This window comes from Callorhinchus milii, unplaced genomic scaffold (genome assembly GCF_018977255.1).
Source record: "Callorhinchus milii isolate IMCB2004 unplaced genomic scaffold, IMCB_Cmil_1.0 Scaffold5, whole genome shotgun sequence".
NCBI classification, from domain to species: Eukaryota; Metazoa; Chordata; class Chondrichthyes; order Chimaeriformes; family Callorhinchidae; genus Callorhinchus; species Callorhinchus milii.
The window spans coordinates 14046175-14052174 of record NW_024704746.1 but is presented as its reverse complement, the minus strand read 5'-3'; positions in this window follow the sequence as shown (position 1 = coordinate 14052174).

Here is a 6000-nt window from a genome sequence, read left to right as displayed (position 1 = left end):
CTCTCCAACACAGTACTTGAGTGTCAGCCTAGAATGTGAGTTGCAAGTATCAATGTGGGGCTTGAACCCACAACCTTCTGGTTTGGAGGCGAGAGTGCTACCAACTGAACCAGGATGACAAGATAATTTATCAACCTTGAAAGGGCTGAGTGGGCCCACTGAGATTCAAACACAGAAATGTTCAGTTCCATGTCCCAGCGCACAATTGGCTGAGTTACCTGGAATGTGTTTCTAGCAATAAGTGCTTTTCAATTTTTTTTAAAGCTCTCTGCAACTGCTGTAGCAAAAGGAAAGTTCAGTACAGTATCATTGCAATTTTGTTTAAACTTGTCATATGTTTATTTTGAAAGCACCAAAATTACAAGATCACAAATCACAATTATTTAATAATATTAATATTTTCAACCAATTCAAAGGGGAGAAGTGTCATCAACTTCCAATACAGGCGAACCTTGTTATACTGTGGTCTCTGAGAGTAGTAACACAGAGAATGTAATTCAAATGAATCAGATGGCCACAAACATAATTTCCTGAGTGCTGAGCATGTGCACTGTGCTTAGGAAGCCCCGTTGATGTTGCTTCCTTCGTGAAGTGATGCCAATAGTGTTTCCTGCACATAGCACAGATGCACAACATAAAGAAGTGTCCATAGCCGTCTTGTACATAGTACACATGTGCAACATGCAGGCAGAGACACAGCATAACATGCATATGCATAACACTTTGGAAGTGATATCAGTGGCAACTTGATGCCCTGGATATTGGCCATTTTTAGCACAAGAAGTCGACTAGTCAGTGCCGGAAGCCAGGGTACTGTGCTTCTGATTAGAGCAGATCCACACAGTAGACCAAACGCAAGCGAGGCAGTGCTCTGCCAGGTTGGGGGAACAGCACTATAACTGTTTTCCCCTATCCTTACCCTTTCTTCTTCCTCCTTGGTTCAAATACAGTGGTTTTCCCTTTGTGAACATGATCTTAGAGCCAAATGATGCCTTCAGACTCCCACGGTGGCAAAAATGTCATTCGATTGATTGATCTATTGCAATCTATTGCAATTCACATGCACGTGAAGACAGTTAGAATATAGGGTTCAACAAATATCACCTGCTGCATTCTAATGTGTGTAACATCACCTCATATAATTGTACATAAAAGTGAAATCCTTAAAAAAAGGGCCGTATCCGAAAGCCCTATATGTCGCTATTTTAAACATTTTCCATTTGAATTCCCTGGACAACACGTCAGACAAGTAACCTTTTTAAAAGTAATCTTCTTATATGGATAAGGCAGGGCAATGGGATTGAATGAACATTTTGCTCTGAGAGCCTATAGAGATCAATGGGCCGAATGGCCTCCATCTGCACTGTAAACTTCTATGGCTACACGAAAGGGACACGATTATATTCCCCAAATATTTGGCATTCCTTTGCTTGCCAAAGATTCAATTCATCGCTGTGAAATTCATAGAAAATAGTGACTTTTCTCTTTTTCTGCAGAAAATAATGGTCTTCTAAAGCTGATTATTTCTCATGAAACTGGTTCACATACTTATATTTTCAATTACTGACATGGTTTGAAACAGAACGTTTCATCTTATCAATATGCTTGCCTATGTGGATACTTATGCACATCACCAAGGTTAAGCCACTATAGATTCAAGCAGGACCCCAGTAGATCAATATGTCAAGCAATCAATACTCACAGGTACCCTGGGGGTCATTTGAATTCCAGCAGTGAATACAAAGAAAGATCTTCAAATCTGGTTCATTTTCTCATGTACACATCTCAAAGTGGACGTGGAAAGGGTCAAGCATCTTACATCCTCCTATCTTCCCCATTCAATGATTAATTAAAGGGATTTTCACAGGTATTTGGACCATGCCCCTGTAGGAATAGTCCACCAAATTCACTTTAAGAACGCACACATCTGCCTGCTAAATGAATGAATACTGATAAATGAATGAATACATAAATGCAGTTCATGTGGATGAGGTCCTTTTGGAGCTGTACCCTAAAAGGAAGAAGCCACATGCCTTACTAAGGGGATGAATCATAGAGATTGCGACTTCTGTACAATTGTGTGCGTAAAGGGAAAATTAACGTCACATCCGATATCTGTACATTCTTAAACGACTGTCGGCAAGGCCATTTGATATATTTGAGTATGGAATATAATAATCCTTATTTCTTCCTTGTTTAACTTTCACTCAAAGAACTCCACTCAAAATGATATTTTTATAACAACAAACTGAATAGAATTATGATTCAGTTACAGTTGCATTTGATTTACAAAACTAAATTCATTTGAAATATCATGCACCCAAATTCAATAATCTGGCTCCATTGGCTGCTACCAATTCTGATCTGTGTTCTGAGACATGATGCTTGAGTGCTGAATATCCTGGCTGGCAGGTTACACATGATTTATGTGTGTAACATTCACAAATTATTCTCAAATGTGCTGATGCCCCAAAGTAGAGAGAAACATAAGAAGCATTAGCTTACAAAAAAAGAAAGCTTAGAAATAAACGCAATGTTTTTATTCGGTGCCAGAATATTCTTTTAAAGGTATTCTTTACATTTTGCAGAGTTTGTGTAACAGAGTAATTGAAATTTGCATGCAACCTCAGACCCTGCCCCTTCAAACTCTGAGCTCTTGCTGACTCTGCACACACATCTGCAATTTGTTCATTGCAGGCAGAGATTTTACAAGATTCCTACTAAGTTGTATGTTAATGCTGAATCAGAATTTTCTGTGTGTTTTGACATCCTCCTGCTGCATGCCACTTACCAAAAGTGCTATTTTGCTTCATGCACCAACTATGTTTTCTGGATCCAACCGTGCGTCAGAATGGAAGTGTCACTCTCTGTTACCTTAGTCACATTCTAATGGCAGAGAGGTTGTCTCTAGTCAGCTGGAAAGGAAATTAAAACCATAATTCCAGACATTGTGCAGAATTGAATTTCTCACACAGAAAGCCTGGCTTCATTGCTTCGTCAATTAAATGATGCATTGAACAATGACATACCTTCAGATGTCTGCTTCTATGATATTAAATACAGATCTATTGGATAGAAATATATCACAATAAAATACATTTTCCTCTTTTTATAAATATATACGTGTATGAATATATCTGTACACACCCGATTGTATCTTCTGATGTGACCCAGTGGAAATCAGGCACCTCAGCATGTTCATGAAATTAGACTTGTGACCTTACTGTTTTTTTTGGCTTTGTACCACAACCAACCTTTACCTATGAGGCCACTAGAGAACCTTTATTTGTAACTGTACTATATGTTATATGTTTAAATATTTAGGGTTAATGATTTTGATAGCATTTGGTACAGCATTCAATAGAGCGCCTTTCATGTCAGTAAGCAAGATGCCTTTCATGTCATGTCAGCAAGATGCCTCAAATCACTTCACAGGATCTGCTGCAAAGTGTAGTGACTGTGTGTATTTGTAAGTGAACACTAATAAAGGCGTCCTTGTATCTGAGAAACCCGGGTTGAAAATATCCAGTAAAAAGCCCGTTGCCAGAGATATTTCTGTAGAATTCCTGGCCATCTCAATTCAATCTTTCTTGGAAGGGATGTTTTTCTTATTTTTCCAAACTATTTAAAGGGCAAAATTGGGTGAGATGGCACTATTGCTGGTTAGGCATTGCAGGGTAGTAACTTGATACTTCTAATATGCTGTACGGACTCACTCAGTCTAATTTGTAGTATTCTTAAACAAAATTTCTTAAGAAAGAATCAATCATGCAAATTGTCAACACTGACAACCCACTGGAACTCAGCTCGATGCGATCTGCTGCATAACAGGGTTCCTGCTGGTTGACAGGAATTCTAAGGGGGTTTGTTAAATAGTGTGAATTAAACCTCATTACACTGTATACTATACAATTTCCTGTGATCATATCACTGGTTTCCTATTACAGGAAAATTTCTATATTTGTGTTTTTTTCCTGATGTTTGAGCATATGACTGTAGTCAAAAATATTAAATTTATGCTTTTTGAACTCTGTATTTAATTGGAATTGTACTTTAATGGATCACAGGTATGCCATTCAAATTAAACCAACCATATAGCTCGCTGGACACTGCAAGTCAACATTTAATCTAGCTGAGAGACATCCCCCTGTGTGTCCAATTTGTGAAATATTTATACTTTTGAAAATTGCCACTTTATGCAGATTCAGAGAGTCGATCCTTGCATAGAATGACTCAAGTCATTTGGTTGTATTCTGTTTGCATCAGTATCCTATATCTTTATAGAGGACATGCTTTTAGCATCATAAACATAAGAAAGTGGGTTGAAGGATCAAAGATTTTAAGATAAATTTGTTATAAACTCTTTTGTCATGTTCCTTAAAGCTTAGTACTTAAGATATTGTAGTGATGCAGCTGGCATAAGATGGTCTTACATTGTGCAATCAATAGTGAAAACAAACGAGTATCTGAATAATGTATTCAGAGATGTATAATTCAAAAGACGCAAAAATCATGCATCTGTGGATGTTTTAAAGTGCATTGTTTCTGTATTGTTTTTCTCAAGTGTCTGACATGTAGCAAAACCCCTTACCAAATCTCCAGTTCCAGTCCCTGAGGATTCACAGAAGCAGGGGTCTGTTTGTCAGTATTGCAGAGTGCAATTACTCCCCAGGGGGTATATATCCCACTTGTCCACGTCTGGAGAACACAAATCGTGGGTAGTTATCCACTTTTAACTCGACCACTAATATTACAATGTATCATATGCTATAAAATAAAGTGATGTGAGGGGCTTATCCTCTGTGTTGTAATGTAACTCTGTGCTTGCCACTTAGAGTGAATCAGTGGTAATGCACTTCTTATGGTAATAGTGCAATTCTGCACTTTCCACATTCAGATTAACCCAGTTTTCTCCATTTCAATTCCAATATTTCCTCTTAATTCAAAAATATATTCAAATCCTTTCTTCCAATGCATTGTCAAATCCGAACTCCATTGCACAGTTCTGATTCACTCTCTAAATTGCTTTTCGTAACAGACAGTCAAATCCTTCCCCTGAATTGAGATACACATTTCAGCTTCCTCTCTTATCTCTATTCTGAGTCTTTTTTTTCAGGCTCCTGTTTCTGGCATTTTTGATTCTGTAATTCTGACACGCTTTTAACTCTTAAAGTGCTGAAGAAAAATGCACTTGTTCAGGCATGATTGAATGAGCATAGGCTCCTTCTCACATTCTTCATGGTTTTAACAGTTCATCTGAAGAGACAGTAATACTTCAGATTTATGATGTGGCCTTTAGTATTTCAGCTTTTCATTATGTAGAAAACCTGCCTTTTAAAGTAGTTCTTTTATCCTAAAAGGTTTTATTCATAGGCTTTCTCTGGATGTCATTACAGATCTTATACTGAGAGTTAGAGTAATGTACTTTGCATTATTTTCAGAAATAATTGAGGTTAATGTTGCAGAAGAGAACAACAACAACAACAAAATTACACTTATAGAGCGCCTTTCACGTCGGGAGGACGTCCCAAAGGGCTGAACAGTCAGGTGTCGGGACCTGAGCATGGGGGAGGGGTGGGGTAGGGTTGAGGGAAGGCAGAGAGGTGGGAGGGAAACCAAAGGCATGGTCGAAGAGAAGGGTCTTGAGACCGGCCTTGAAGGAGGCAAGGGAGGAAGTGAGGTGAGGGGACCGTGGGATGGAGTTCCAGAGTTTGGGGGCAGAGAGGCTGAAAGCCCGACCACCGATGGTAGGGCGGGTTGGGTGGGAGACATGGAGCAGACCGAAGCCCGATGAATGGAGGGAGCGGGCAGGTTGGTAGGAAGTCAGCAGATCAGAGAGGTAGGAGGGGGCAAGGCCATGGATGGCCTTAAAGGTGAGGACGAGGATCTTGAACTCGATCCTCTGGGGGATGGGGAGCCAGTGGAGTTGGGCGAGGGTGGGAGTGATGGGTCACAGAGCCCGGTGCATGAGAGTATACGAGCTGCTGAGTTTTGGATGAG